The sequence below is a fragment of the Bactrocera oleae genome, chromosome 3, assembly GCF_042242935.1.
Source record: "Bactrocera oleae isolate idBacOlea1 chromosome 3, idBacOlea1, whole genome shotgun sequence".
Taxonomy (NCBI): domain Eukaryota; kingdom Metazoa; phylum Arthropoda; class Insecta; order Diptera; family Tephritidae; genus Bactrocera; species Bactrocera oleae.
In genome coordinates, this window is record NC_091537.1 from 27772887 (window position 1) to 27789893 (window position 17007).

At 36.1% G+C, this 17007-nt stretch overlaps 1 long non-coding RNA gene across 1 annotated transcript; it reads right to left on the bottom strand.

Annotated features, from left to right (window-relative positions):
• Nucleotides 1-477: 477 nt before the first annotated feature.
• On the bottom strand, nucleotides 478-15514 carry LOC118683205 (uncharacterized). The gene is made up of 2 exons (XR_004979119.2): nucleotides 15179-15514; nucleotides 478-1643 (listed from the first exon to the last, which is right to left on the bottom strand). It is a non-coding gene; the product is annotated as an uncharacterized lncRNA (long non-coding RNA).
• Between the last annotated feature and the right edge of the window lie 1493 nt (nucleotides 15515-17007).

Genomic DNA, 17007 nt, shown 5'->3' on the forward strand with positions numbered 1-17007 from the left:
GATTATTGTCCAAGGCAACAGTGCCATCTTCGAAGAATTCAGATCACGGTACTATAGCATATAGCTGCCTTACAATCGATCGATCGAGCTGATCGATCAAAATAAAGTTTGGAATGGGATCTTTTGTATTTGTAAAGGGTATAATAGATTTGGTGCACCCGAAGTTATCGTTTCTTTTTGTTTTAATTTACTTATATTATAAATTACTGAAGATATCCTTCGGAAACATTGCAATACATCTCAGTGTGGCAGGGCCGCTGAGAGAAAAAGTGGGCCGTTCCGACGACAGTCGGGTCTAAGTAACCGGAACGTGCTTTCTTGTTGATGCTTGGTGGAACAAATTGGTTTTGTACGATTTTGAAAATCAATAATGTATAAATCAGTTCATATTTAGACATTCAGTCAAAAATATTTTTTCAGATTATACCGGAATATATGTATGGTGCATAAGACTTGACAGTTAGTAAGCCAGAAACATGTCATTCAAACATTTATTTATCGATCGAATTAATGAAGAAATCTGTTGATTATTATGATTAAGTTTATGGAGAAGCAGTTTATGGTAAAGTCCTCAAATTTTCAATTATTTGTAACTTAGAAGTGAGCTTTTCAAGCTTTGGCGGCAGCGAATGCGTCGATAAATAATCTGGAAATCCAACTTCTGAGCTAATTTTCCTCTAGACACTGTGTAGATAGTCCTGAAATCCTGCTCTGTGACGAGCACGATCGATGAAAACTTTTATCCTTGCTAAAGCACTAAACAACCGTAATTTTTGAATGTTGTATGGAGTAAGACGTAAACGTGTCTGAGTGAATAGCTTCATTGGACAACTTATGATGTATCTAATCAATGGAATACTTTTTTGTAAAATTTTTTTGCAGCTGCGTTAAATTTGTTTCCTTTCATATCACTGTTGGCGTAGAAATAGCAAATCCACAAGAAGGCTTTCTATATTTCTAACCTTAATTTGCTCATACATTCGAAATTCCATCAACGTCCCAACGAGTTTCTGCCGTAAGGTTGAGTTTTTTAACTTCTTTCAAAACGTTTATTATTCCGGGAAGACTTTTCGCAAATCGCATGACGGCATCGAATTTGGCAGACCACCTTGTATTAGAAAGACAGTGAAGTGAATTGGGTATTTGTGATTTGATAATTTCTCAACTTGGTGTGCTGGTACTGAAAATATGGAAACATTTTTGAACGACACCAAAAGAAGTTATTGCTCGAGGACAACACTCCAGCCAATTCAGGGTGTGGGCACCACAAGGCGAAATAACTGCATACTTATTATGGATATGATTTTGCGCTCCTTCATATTTACCGCTCATACTACCATTATCGTTGCACTGTCCAGGGCAATCTTCCAAACGAATGTTGTAATTTTCCAATGTTTTGCAAACTAAAGCGGCAATAGCTTCACCGTTTTTTTTTGCGAGAAAACGTTCCTTTATCGGTAATCACAACGTTTAAATAAATGTTCGAATTAATCACCTATCGAAAGCCTTCTAATTTTTAACTATTCACTTAATTTTTTGTGAAATACAGGCCTTTGCGAGAAGTCCGGGCCCGGGTGGAATCAACCCAAATAATTTGTGGTATTACGATCTTCAATAGCGGAAGTTTCATCGGTGTTGCCAATCTATAAAATGAAGATTTGACAGATAATTAAAAGGTCGAAAATGTTTAAACAATAAATCAAAACTATTCAATTCAGTTATTGCTCATAAAAAGGTGATAAAAAATTAATAATTATTAAAAGTGGGACAAAGATGATGGGACAAAACTGATGTTTTGCGCATAACAAAAAGCTTTCGTGATCAATTAAATGGCTTATAAATAATGTATGTTGCAGATTCATATGTTCTTTTCGTTTAAATAAAATCATTTTATTTTTTACTAAATGAGATGAAGGAACATTTGCATAAACGTATGCGAGGAACAATCATGCTTCCTGCATGGAAATTATGCGCAACTCTACGTGTTCTTCGGACGTTAACTATCAAAAATGTAGTTTAAATAATTTTAACTTTGGGCTGGCGTAAACTACGATATCGATTGTTGTTAAGGAGGAGCAAAACGTTTCAAAATTTTAATTTTAGTCAAAAAGTATATTCCTATGATCGAAACACTTTTCACGGTCCCTTTATTTAATTTTTAATGTTTCCAAATTGTAGCTTGCCCCGTCCAGCTTGGGGGTTTTTTTATCCAGAGTATCAACACTGCTTGGTAGCAATTGAAATGTTTTAATACTCTGGTCAACCCTCCTGCACGGAGTTGAAACCCGTAATACCGGTTTAGTTGATATCGATAATACTGAATTTCAGAACTTCAGCTAAAAAGCAGTTGGTTTAAAAGCCATAATAGGGGAATTAGTTATGCCAAGAGCTCAAGGTATACAAACACAAAAGCTTAGAACGGAATTTGTGATCTGGTGAAAAAATTGCTCCTTTTTCATTTAACATTTAATAATGCAATATCTCTATCGATTATTTGTTCATTGAGAATAAAGATATTTCTTTTATTTCAACTGTGAATAAATGATTTCTACAATGCCTGAATTATAAAAAAGAGTCTCAAAAAAGTCTTAATTTATTAGATAAATATTAAAATTATGTGGAATTGCGTTTTTTATAATACATATAAATAATATGAAAAATAGAATTTTAGATTTGCAAGGAATAATAAAAGTGTAAATTTTAAGCGACGTTGATGATAATGAAATTATTCTTTACTCTAGCTGATCTTTCTCTACATAATTACCTTGCAAGTGACATCAACGTATACGAGGTGTGTTCAAAGTAAAAGGTCAATTTTGAATTTTTTCGAAAAGTACTTATTTATTCATCAATATGTATTTTGCCCTCTTCAAAGTAACCCCCCTCGGATATAATACACTTGTGCCAACGATTTTTCCAATCCTCGAAGCACTGCGCTTTTCGGTATGGCCATCAGCTTTTTCTTCGATTCTGACTTGACCTCATCAATTGCGGCAAAACGCTCTCACTTCACTGATTTCTTCAGTTTTGGGAATAGGAAAAGCCGCAGGGAGCCAAATCTAATAAATACAGTGGTTAAGGATTGTTGTTGACGTCATTCAGCAACTCCTGAGGGATACTAACGCGACATTGCTTTTGTTCAAAATTTAGCCAAAATATTCGAGAAAATTTAATGGCATGAGCCGATTGATATGCCAACAACGATTTTCAAGAACTATTTTTTTCACTGTTTCAATGTTTTCTTCTTATTTACGTGGTCGCACGTTCTCGGCCTTCTGTAAAGCGCTAGTACCACTTATTAACATTTTTTCGACACAAATGTCACAGTCAACATTTCAAGTGTCTTGGAGCACTTTATTCTATTTTTAACGCAAAATTTAATACATGTTCTTTAATCCATAAAACGTGACTAACCTAAGTGCAAGAACAGCGAAATTAATAAGATAATATGATTTATAAGTTATTTTTCGGCGAACGCTCAATAAGGGCAATTTAAAATTTACGTTACACTACATGGGCTAAAAACCGAGGAATCATGCCAGAAACAAAAATTTTGTATTATCGCCTTAGAGTACAATCGCCAACAGGTTAGTGGTCACCAGACGCTGCCCTCGCTATTTTTACAATGGGCAAAAATGAACTTAGGTTTTAATATTTCGGGTTGATGCAAAGAAATGACTTTATGTGCTGATTCGCTGAATTTCGTCGTAAAAGTTCCTGGAGATTTTATTCAAATCATGAAGTCAATATGAAAATAAACGACTATTTTGAAGGTCTCGAAACTTCACACTATCGATCTGGTTTCGAAATGTGGGAAGACGTTTTAATAAATATCTTACTCAAGATGGAGCGTATGTTGAAGAACGAAGCCATATTTCACACACATATTTTTATTGTTAGGCTTAAGGTTTTTTAAATGAAAGCCAGGCTTTAATTAAACTAGAAATCTTAATTTCGGCAATTCCGATTAAATGACCTGAATATTTGTGTCGCTTAGGAAATATCTCCATCCAATCATAATGTTAATATTATATTTTGATAAAACCCTTGTGCAAAAAAAAAGTCAGTTTTTATTGTAAGAAAAATTTATTTTTTAGAACTGGTATATATTTAAAGCTTTAATTAAAATTTCGTAGGATGCGAATTTTTCTATATAGAATCGTCTTCGTGTTAGTCCTTTGTGCACCTTGATATTAATCGGCAAGTACATGTACCAACAAGGTTTAAGGTTCTAAATCTAGGACCTCAGTTGTTAGAGTGCAAGCTTCTAAGTTCAACAGTGATCCTCATCAAGTTATTATATTTCTAGGTGAAGGTTTATTGTGATATTATATACTCCAATAATGTTACAAAAATACAAAGAGCACTTATCCGGATTGTGTTTGAACAACCTTGTAAGCTCCCTTGAAGTGGTAACATCGTAGAGTTTTCGACCGAGTAAATATATGTATACCTAATTTGCGATAAGAAGCGTTTTCGCTGAAACATCACTTGTTTTGAATCGGCTGGTTCAATAGCTAATTTCGCGATTAACGTTATAAATTACAAATTTAGTATTTTCCATTTAAGCGGGAAAATGTTTTCTGTTGATTAAAGTCCTTTCACCGAAAATAAACCTGTGCTAGAAATTATTCGTTGTTCATTCAGCCTTCTAATTTTGAAGACTTCTTCAACTTCTCATTTAATTTTTTTAGCGTTTTCATTTTTCCTTTTTTAAAATCTTTCTTCCTTCTTACAGCAATAGGGATCTAATGCTGAGTAGTAGTCGCAATTGTTATACATGTGTACGATATATACTATATATGAAAATATGTATATATCCCTCCATTCATTTTACTTTTACCTAACTTTCGCAAAAAATTTATCCGCTACGCGTTTTTCGTAGACCGTCTTCATTTCGTACTTTATTCATTTGACTTCATGAAAATGGCTTTTTTATTAAAAGTCCGGAACTAGATCTCAGTGTCACAGTTGGGGTTGGTACGTTGCAGCGTAGGACGGAAGGAAATACGCGAAAAGCAAGAAAATGTAGTAGACTAGCGGTTACGGCAGAGTGGGAAAAAGTAAAGAGAAGAAAACTTGGAAAAAATCTCAGGAAATTGATGAACATTGCCGCTGCAGCGTGTGTGCGGCTTCTCTTGGCGTTGGTTTACATTGCAGATTAGTGCGTGCAAAGGTTAATGGGAGCTTAAAACGGTAGAAATGTTTCTCACCGTTGCATTTGCCAACCACTGCGTTAAATGAGATTTAAATTAGAATTTGAAATCAGTTAAGTGCAGAGAGGACGATAGGAATACCACAATACATACATCCATATATTCATGGTAAATTCCAAGCACTCACGAACATCCGCTCTATAATTTGTTATTGTTTACGCAATTTAATATAATGCAGGACTACTAAATGAGTAAAATTTCGCATTAACAATAGTCAAGTGCTAGTACAAGGAAATTAGGTTTCGATAAGTGCCGTTAGAAGAACTATTTCAGCTGGAAACGATTTCGAACTGGCAAATACTTATGACTAGGCTCCGTTCCCAAGACAGTAGGTTCAAGATAGCCAAAATGGAACTCGAAATTTTATTCTGGGTTCCAAATTCAAATTTGGCGAAAGTTCTCTATTATTACAACAACAAAAACTCCAACAGAAACTCCTAATTTTTGTTTTCTTATTTCAATCTTCGTTCGCCTTTTCCTCACAACTGGTTCTTCTTTTCGACTAATAGGTTAGGTTAGGAGGTCGATCCCACGTAGGATCTCACTTGTACAGCTTAAAACGCCGGTCCGTTGTAATACCTAAAAACTTCTAAAAGCTGGATCAAAAGAGCCTTACAAGTCGACAAAACGCTTTGTGCATATAACAAACTTGTTGAGACGGCCAATATCCATTTCGGTTAAGTATTTATGTCAGTGTCAGCATAGCGAAAGCCACACAGTGGAGGGGAAAAAACCGGTGCCCTTCTCCATACAACTTTTGGCAACTAGCATCGGGTAGTACTCTAAGCCGTACCGCATGAGTACCCATTGGACAGTGTCCAGTGAGAACTACTACCATAGCGGCGAGATGCACTTTGCTCAAGGCGAGAAGTTCCCTCGACCTCCTGCGATCCACTCTTGGCCAGAAGGATCTCGCGGTCAAGGCAGGAGTTGGTCGTCGACCAGCGTCTGCTGAGTGCACGCAAGGTTCATTGATCCAAAGCTAAAACGCAAGACGTTAAAGGAGATCCAACTCAATCCCATTCCGATGGAGCGAGGCAAGGGAGCCCCCCTGGTTAACTCATCAGCTTTGCAGTTTCCAGCGATTCCGCTGTGATCAGGCACTCAATCGAGCCTGATGTTGAAGTAGCCAGATGCTATTTCTAGTGAGGACAGACACTCCTTGACTAGCTTTGATTGCATGATTCGCGCGCTCAGAGCTAGTATTGCCGCAATAATGTCGGAGTGAGTGGATGCTCACTTCTCTAAGCGAGGCTGCACCTCCGAAAAAGGGAGAGGCACATTAGGGATCTTATACCTCCTAGTAAATAAAACCATTTCGGTTTTACTTGGGTTGAACGGAGTCATCTCAACAAAAACCTTCCACACCAACTTAATGATGAATGGACGGAATCGGCCTTGGCATTAGCCCATCAGCCATTTCTGTAGGTTATCACCCCTGCATACTCAGTATTCAGTTCTAGAAAGGCCGCAGGTAATTTAGCGTTACCCAGAATGCACCGCGTGGAGGCGAGCCTATGCTCTACATCTCCTTTTCGACTATTAGTTTAGTAATTATTTAAATCTTGGCCACAGTCAGGAAGTCTACTTTTTGTTGGCTCAAGAAAAGGTTCTAAAACCTAATATAATACGCCGATTTTAAAATTTCTTTTCTAAAAAAATAAATCGAATTGAAAATCCTTTTCTGTCAGAAGTTTACTCAAGGCTTACTTTTACTTGGTTATGAAACCACATATGTACGTAGCGACCTGCAGAGTCGGTCGGAACTTTGCCATCATTACCGTCAGTATACCGCAGATCCAAGCTAAAGTACAATAGTTTATCTTCCGAAGTTCTTGAAATTGTTCCAATTAATCTCATCGAATAATTTGTAATAACAAATGGTCATCAACACTTTGTGTGGGGTTATGAGATAATTTTATTGTATCTCCATATTTAACATTACCTCAAGGTATGCTATTTTCAAACTATGCCATTACCGTTACAGTTGTCGTTTCAGTCAAATTTTTCTAAAACAGAGCCCATAACTCTCTCCGGACCAATTGAGAGTCATTGTTGCAGTTTTTCGCAGAGTAAATACTCTCTGCCTATAGAAAATCTCCATTTTTAAAAACGTAGTCAGGGAATATGTACGCAATAAAACGTTACTGATCTGGATTTATGAGAAGGTAAAATGGGTCTCGTCCGTACCTTTAATCCAAAAATTTATTTACAATTCCTTCAAGGCTGATATATTCACTTATCGAAACGAACTGATTTACGTATACTTAGGAAAGCTATGTTAAAAAAGCTACTGAAGTCGATCACAATTTCCATGGACAATCTTAGGAGGATTAATAGGATCGGCGTTCCATTATCGGATCATATGAAATTCCAAATACAATAGCTCAGTTGACGGAGAACAAGTAACCATTGGATCGAAGGTATATGCATTGTCCAGCCGTGAAAGTATTCATTGTAGTACCAACTGGTAGAATAAAAAAAAATAAAAAAAAAGTTAAACTTTGTTAATTGGAAAAAGAAACATATATTTAGTTTCGCGATAAGGCCTAGTGGGCGCGGCAAAAGTTTTTTAGACGTTTATGGCCACAGTTAAAAAAAAAGAAGCAGTGTCATTCCGAATCAAGTGACAAAACAAAAGGCAGTAAATAATGTCTGATCTAAAATGAAGTAAGGACGGATTAAGTACGGGTGATGCCATATTTTCATTTACCTGATCCGATAGATTCTCACATTGAAACAATGGTGTATACAGCATAATGTTAACCAAGGGGAAACAAATCGTTTTATTACACATATGTATATAAAAATAGGCTCAAGCAAGGTACTGATCGATTTCATCTAGTTTTGAAATGAAATAAAATAACGTAACGGCAAAACAGTTACCTAATTTTATTAATATGTATGTCACAGTCTAAATACAGTTGTCCTAAATTTAAAGTGATGATGCGTTTTGTGTTATTCTTTGGACAGTTACACTACTTTTAGAAGATTTGAAAATAACGCTTAAAGCGGAAGTAGGAATGGTTACTACCCGATTTAAATTATTTTTATTTCATAACACCAGGATATCTCAATTTTTACACTAGCTATCGCTCGCAGGTACAGACGGACAGTAAAGTATTCTGAAATACGTCTCGTCATACAGAATTTTGGGATATACTTGTATAACACTATATCTACCGTGCTTGGTTTTGCGTATTACAAATAAACGTTAGGTAAACAAAACTTTTATACTTTGTTGCAATATGTTGCGAGAGTACAAAATAGCTTCAATGCGCAAAAGAAGTTTTAACATGTTGATTTATTACGCTTTTGTAGGCGAGCATGTCATTTCTGCCATTGCTCACTAAACGAAATAATCATTCGATATTCCAAATAAAACTTTGATAATATGTTTACGAAAATATATGAAAAAAAAGTGTTGGAAAAAAGAAATCCATTAAGAAACTCAATAAATTTTCCATAAGCGCTGGCGTTGGTCACAACAACGACGTTGACGGATTTCGTAAAAGAAGCGAAAAAGAAAAAAGCAACAAAAATCCGCAGGAAAACTTTGCCTCTCTTTCGCATTTAACTTTTAACGTTCACTATTATTGCCTTTTGTTTTCGAAACTTCATTAAATCACTCAACAAATTCATTGCAACACTTTTGGGCGGTATATGTGAATAAACGAGGGCGGTCCGATGAGTACTTAGCCTCACTAGAGATAGCGCTATCCCAAGATAAATTTACTGTACTGTAATTCTCGTAGACGATTACTGTCAAATTTCTGCAGCGAGGATTCGTAATTTGGATCTGACTGGTTGTGAAAAAGGCCGTAAAATTAAAGAACCCGTGTATGCTCTTTATTCCTGTGAGTGACTCTTCTTTTGTGAAGGCGATCGTCAAAAATTAGTTAACGAGTTTCAACGTTAGTTTACGTCGGTTTTTGATAAACCACAAACGGATAACAAGGAGAATAAAACTCAGAACGTCGCTTAAAGATATGCGGGGTAGCTGAGACAGTGGCATCTCAATACATCGTAGCACATTTGATGTGAGACCTCTCCACAGCTGTATATGACGCTGTTTAAGCGCAATCCAAAGAATACCTTTGTCTTTCCATGACCGTCGACGACACATGGATTCACTGGTACACACCAGAGACTAAGAAAAGGTACGGTACAAACTGGATACTTCACCCGCCGAATCTGCTGTAAGAAGGTAACGTTTTGTGGGTGGAAAAGGATATGGATGCTGGGACTCACAAGGGTTGATCAACAACCGCTACCTAAGGAGGAGTAAAACGGTATCAACGGCATACTAAGCTGATATATATGCGCTATTCGACGTTTCCAATTACCAAGACAGCGCACCGGCTCACACACATTACTACTACTATCTGCTGTCCCATCCACCATATTCTTCAGTTTGACCCCGTGAAAGTTATTTTTGTCTCCAGGCTTGAAAAAGTTACTCATTATTTGAGTCTAATGAAAACAGATTTTTCAGACACGTAAAAGAAGTTGTTGGGTTAAGTATAAATCGAACTTAAAGGACAGTATGTTGAGGACTAAATCGCAGTTTTTTCAAAATTTTCTCGTGTGTTTTCATGTCTAAACACTTATCGGACCGCCCTCATAAATACGTATGTGTGTAAATGGGTAAAATATTACTAGTGGCGTTAACGAGGGCGAGGCTGAAAAAGAGTAAACTCTTATTTTCACACGGATCCATACACCCCTCCATTCTCAACCTTGGCCCTTCTCACGCTTTTTTCGGGGTTAGCAAACAATTTTGTGGCGAAAAAGTAAGCAGGTGAATAACTAGGTGCCACATCAACACCACAGCTTATATGCGTAGGTAAAAATGTATGTGTATAGGTTAATGTAGTATCCCCAGCCACCGGTGTGGGCATTGAAAGTTATGTTTGACAGCACGGCGCCGATCTTGGTCGAATGCAATCTTGTATGCAGCGGTTTAGGTGAGCCACAGCGAATACGTGTCATCTGGGCTTAAAAATGAATTATTAAGTCAGCAGATATATATGCTCCCTTATTGTTGTTGTGGTGATTATGTGTACATGTACAGGTGTAGTACATATTTGATGCAGGTACCCTTGGGAGGCTGTGTATATATGCGTACATGGGTGTGTTATTGTTTGTGCGATATTCATTACAGTTGACAGAAATCAAAAACAACGTCGTTGACAAAATACACAACACTAAGAAGCATCTGTGGCTACTGCGGCACTACAAAATACCCAAAGTGCTGCCCCATTGAAAGTGTGGTGTCATAATTTCTGTACGCCAATGTGTAAGCCGCACATTAGTGCAGTAAGTTGTTTGCGCTGTTGCTTAGGTGTGGATGTTAATACTAAATGCGTCATGTGCTTGAAATGTGCGGCGTTAGGAGGCATAAAACGGTAAACGGTGTAGGAACTATACATATGACTTCCAAGTATATTATCACATATTTATGCGCATTACGAGTACTTATGTCATTTGGCTGTCCAATTACTTTGCCACAGTTATTAAAAATTATAACAACAATTTGCATAGTTGCACGTACAGTTATAAATTACTTACTTAAAGATATGTGGGGGACTAATATTTATGGAGTTTTTACCAAATGATTTTAATAAATTTCAATAATTTTATAAATGAAACCTTTGACAATATTTATTTTTATTTTTACACTCGCGCTTTATTTTGTACAAGGGTGTTTTTTAGACGTGTGGTTTCACCTTTTTCAGTGTTGGTCTTTTTGACGGCTGTTACTTAATTTTTATTCAGTTGGGTTTGCCATTTCATAATGAACAGACTTACTCGAAAACAACGTTTGTAAATAGTGCAAATTTACTACCGAAATAATGGTTCGGTTCGGGCGACGCATCGCGCGCTACGTTCAATATTCGATCGACATACTTGTAGTCCCCAACAGAGTGGGTAATTCGAGCAACCATGCATCGGTTTCGAACCACGTTTACTCTAATGGATAATGCTCATCCTCAGAGTTGCCGTAAAATGCGCACCGAAGACGCTTTACTGCTGTGGAGCAGAGTATTGAAGAATACCCTAATGAATCGTTCCGCCATTGCGCGTAACAATTGGAGTTGTGCCCATCCACTTGATGGAAGATTTTGCATGAGGATCTTGATTTGCGGGCTTACAAAATCCAACTCGTGCAAGAAATGCAGCCGAACGGCTATCAAGCGCGTCGCATGTTCGGTGAATTGCCATTGTTAAGACGACGTTATATCCTCAAAAAGTTACTGTTTGGTGTGCTATATGGGCAGCAGTAATCATTGGTCTATATTTCTTCAAAATTGAAGCCGGGCCTAATGTTACGGTCAATGGGAAACGCTATAGAGCCATGATAAATGACATTTTCGTTCCGGAATTGGAGGATGTTGATGCGGACGATCTTTGGTTCTAACAGGACGGCACTATATGCCATATAGCAAACGAAACAATCAATATTATATATTGAAGGAAACTTTTGGTGAACGCATTATCTCGCGTCTTGGGCCTGAAATTGAATGCCTCTCTAACACCGCTGGACTTTTTTTTGTCGCTTGCCTACGCTGATAATCCCGAGACGATTGACGTCTTGGAAAAGAATATTCCGAGCGTTATTGTTTACATACGACCCTAATTGCTTTCAAAAGTGGTCGAAAATTGGACACCTCGGCTGGAATTTATTTGCGTCATCATTTTTAAAACATGATGCCAAATCATTATTTTTATAATAAATTCTTGGTCATACCATTAAATTATATACGTTTTATTTCTTCTTGAAAACCAGATACCTCGAAACAACTCGCTATATAACAGCCTACAATTCACCGATTTCAAGGTTACATCACAGAAATAACGACCCCAACTACTAGCTCCGATTTTTTTTCTCAAGTTGGTATATCTGTCGTGAGAATACATGCAAAGTTACAAGTCATTCTGTTAACTAATTATTTGTTTACAAACCACTTGAAGTTGACGCATCAGAGTATTTTTTTAATATGGCAAAAAATTGAATGGCGCGCAGTGATTAGATAATTTGTTTTAAAATGTTTAAAAGCAAAGGAATTAATGAACAATTGTGAGAAATGTATAAGGGTCCTCAATTTCAAAACAATGAATCTTGGGCTGGTGAATTCAAACGTGGTCGTACTAGGCTTGAACACGATCCACGCCAAGGACGACCAAAAACTGCATCCATACCAGAAATCATTAATATCACAATATTGTTAGTGAAGATCCAAGTTTGACTAAAAGTGAAATTGCTAATGCCATAGGCGTCTTAGACGAACTAGTACTTCGTATTTTACATGCAGAATAACAACAATTCAACAAAAACTAGAACGAAAACAAATATCTCAGCTTAACTTGGAGCATTTTAAGCAGAATAAAACCGATTTCTTGCGTCGTTTTAAAACTATGGATAAAACTGGGATCTACCCCCATGATCCTAAATAGAAACGAAAACGTTTACAGTGGACTGATGCTGGTTGCTCAGCTGGTGTAGTCACAATGATCAGCAAAGAAGGTTAAGGCATCAGTTTTTTGGGAGGCAAAAGGAATTTTGTTGATTGATTATTTGCAGAAAGGTAAAACAATCAACTCTGAATATTATTGCAGCCTTTTGAATCAGCTGGATGAAAAAATTCGTTAGAAAAGACCTAGTTTACAGCACAAAAAAATAATTTTTCGTCAAGAAAATTTACCTGCACACAAAGGTGTTTTAACAATGACAAAATTTAACGAATTAAAGTACGAATAGCTTGAGCATCCACCGTATTCGCCAGACTTGGCTCCCAGTGATTACTACCTCTTCAGAAACCGGAGACAATTCCTTTGTGGAAAGCGTTTTTCGGCAAATGAAGAAGCTATTACAGCCGTAGAGGGTGTTTTGCAGAGCTTCCAGAAATTTATTATAGGGATGTCATAAAATTATTGGAGGATCATTAAAATACGTGTATTGAAATTAAGGGAGATTATATTGAATAAAAAAATACATATCGTACCAAAAACAGTATTTTTTCATTTCGAGCGCGTAAACTTTTACACCAACCTGTAAAACCACTAGTTACGACAATCGCTTAATGATTGCGTACATTCTCTACAAAACAAGGTTTTAAATAACCGGTGCAGCTACAATAACAAGGTGTGTACATATATAACTTTATGTAAATTTTATATACATTTTATTGTAGTATGAAAGGGACTGGCCCATTGCCACGCCAACGAAGGCTTGTTGTTCGAAAAACAAGCTGTAGAGCTCTAATTACTTGACAAAATCAGCTTGAAAGTTCAATTGAGCACAGCGGCCCAAAGAAACAGCGCATTTTCGAGAAATAGAACAGTACTGTAGTAATGCATTGTTTAATTTACTTTCTTATAAACTATTCATTAAAAAGAAAAATTCATAACCAAACCTTTCAAATTTAAAAACTAACATTAAAGAAACGTTTTATGATATCCCAGCCATTCAAGCAGCCGCAACCGAAGAACATTCCAATAAATGACATAAAAAATTCATGCGTGCGCTGGTTGATCATTCCAAACTTTGAATTAAGTTAAATAGTGACTTCCAAAGATAATCGAATGATCATTTAATTGTATATCTAAAGAGTTCGGTTATTTAAATTAGTCTAAGGTAGTTTTCTTCCATTATGAAAATATCAACATATTAAATTGTTACCCTTAACCCAACTTGAAAATGAAGTGAATTTGTCCACAATCACAGATCAACTTTTTTAACATAAAACAAGTAAGGAAGGGCTAAGTTCGAATGTAACAAAACATCTTATACTCTCGCAAAGCCAAACGGTATACTCGTTTGAGCTTTCTTTATATATTTTGCTTGATTTGCATAGTGTAAACTGAAAGAATCAGATGGAATTTAAAATGGTGTTATATGGGAAGTAGGCGTGGTTGTAGTCCGATTTCGCCCACTTCACTATAACATAGAAATATGAGAAGAATGTTATGTACCGAATTTGGTTAAAATCGGTTAAGCACCAAGATATGGGTTTTCACCTAAAAGTCGGCGGTGCCACACCCACAAGCGGTTCCTATAAAGTCATCTCATAACATCCCAGAGATAAAATTTAATGTCTCTGGCATATTTAGTGCTTGATTTATCACGCTTTTAGTAGTTTTTAACAGAACCGTTATATGGGGAGTGGGCGTGGTTGTCATTTTCCACTGTCGATAGGGGTGCTAAAAACATTTGTACTCCGTGAATTTGGTTATTATAGCTTTAGCGGCTTAGGAGATATGCACATTAAACCTATTACGGGGCGGGAACATACCCACTTTTAAAAAAATTTTAAACTGCAGGTGCCCTTCCCTAATGTAAACCAGTATAGTAGCAATTTATTTGTTTTTGATTAATGGCGTTTTGTGGGCGTGGCAGTGCTCCGATTACACCCATCTGCAATACCAACTGTCTTACGGTACCAAGAAACATGCACCCCCAAGTTTCATAAAGATATCTCAATTTTTACTCAAGTTACAGACAGACAGTCGCCCAGATTTCAACTCGTATTTTTATCATTATTATAGATATATTATATATATATAAGACCCTATATCTACCTCGATTAGTTTTAGGTGATACCAACAGCCGTTAGGTGAACAAAATCATTATACTCTGTAGCAACATGTTGCGAGAGTATAAAAACTTGGGTGAAAATGGCTTGCTTAATATATGATTTGGTGAGATATATGTTACGAGCGAAATAAATTTTTGTGTTCTTCTAGCAGGATCATCGTCTTTCGGCTTGACTTTAGTCCGAAGTTCGTAAATATAATATACTATAATATATAGATGTGCTTAAAATTGTTATTAATAGTAACACCAGTCACAGTTATCGGATCAAACTAAATTTTTCATGTACGGTGATCGTTAACACACGTTTATTTTTGTTGTGGTATTTGGAATCAGCCATCGATTTTCATAGAGATTCGAAACTTACCACCTTCTCATTTAATTCTAAATTCATAAATAGTAAGCTAGAAGATGTAAATTATTCTGTAAGCAGCACTTTCCGTCGTTGTTTCTTATCGTTAATCAAAGGTTTCATAACCAATATTTGATGGAAATGAACAATGAAGTCAACTAAATATATACCGAGATTGCAATAGATATTCTTGGATATTATAGTTCATATTCTTATACTATTATTATATAGGTCTATAAATACATAAGTGACCACAGGTAAGTTGTCTCTTCGATTCGGTAGATGGTGCAAGCACGAAATATTAAGTAAAGTCAATATGGAATTTATATTCTAAAATTTCTTACGAATGATTGTAATAAAACAAACAAGCACAGTAATAATAATGCCAGATATGACAAAAATTCAAAATCGAAATAGTTTTTTTCCCACAAGGTTAATTATGTTGAATTGAGTAGGGTGGTAATGACGAAGTTATATGGTAGAAAAGTGCACACCAAACAAAAACCAACGAAAACAGAAACGAAAACCTTCATATAATAGTTTAAGTTCCCGTAATAAATACCTCTCGAAATTGTCATTCAAAAAACTAAATAGAGGTTAACATATAAGACAAATAAAATTATTTCACTGTTAATCTCTCATTTCCACAGGAGTATAACAACTTAGTGCTAAAGTATAATGGACTCTTTACTACAGGTTCCCAAAATTTAATTCTTCAACAAAAGCGGGAAACATAATTTGTGTCAAAATATTACATGTGTATGTGCATATATAACATTAGAATGCAAGCAAGTAAAACAACTATAAATTACTGTGTAAATTCTCAATTTTCACACGTTAACACCTAGTATAATTTACAGTGTAATTTTTCATTATTAATAGCTGCAACACAAATATTTACTCAAGCCCAAGTTATTTATTTTGTTTTATAGACTTCATTAGCAGAGGCGCAATTTATTACATTTTGAAAGTGTTGCAATACACCTTTTCAACCAGCATCTCAGCGCTAAAGCACACCTGTAGTAGCACTCTACGTAACGGTATTGGTGGTATGCGTGCCTTGCAAGTCCATACATCTGCACCCGGGCACTGGCTTCCATTTCTTATTACTTACCATCGCATTCGTGTGCAATTATGTTGATGTGCATTGCATCTGACTTGATGAGTATTTATGATTAAAGTTTACTCAACCATAGTCAGTATTTATATGTGAGTGCGTACTCGAATATAGGATATTTTTGTACCGTTATGTTGTTATTTTTCATACTCTGGCAACATTTGACAACATTGTATAATTGTTTGATACACCTAACGTTTGCTCGAGGTTCTTAAAGGGTTGTATATGACAAAATGATTAGACGACTTCATTTCAGTATGTCCGAATCGATAAGACTAGTAAACATTTGAAAATCTGCAGCACACGTATCTCTTGGGACTCTGAAGAAACTGATATTGACTTTAGGTGTAATTAAATCATTGTCACGTCCATAAAATGCTATTATTCGACGTATTTTTTAAGTTGGCAAACTTGTTGTCATTAAAAAGCGGAATCGGTGTCATGGTTTAATTATGAGCAAGAAAAAATGTTAATTTCGGCTCCACCGACACTGTAATACCTTTCACAGGTGCATTTCTCATAGCATAAAAGGGTATAAAAAGATCTTCATGTAGATTAGCATATATGGACTATAGTGGTTCGATATGAACACTGCGTTCGGAAATTATAGCCTTGCTTTGAACAATAATCTGTACCTTTCGTGAAGATGATATAAGAAAATTCCGTGAAGATATCTCGTAAAATAAAAAAGTTTTTCATACAAAGACCTGGAGATTATTGGAGAGAA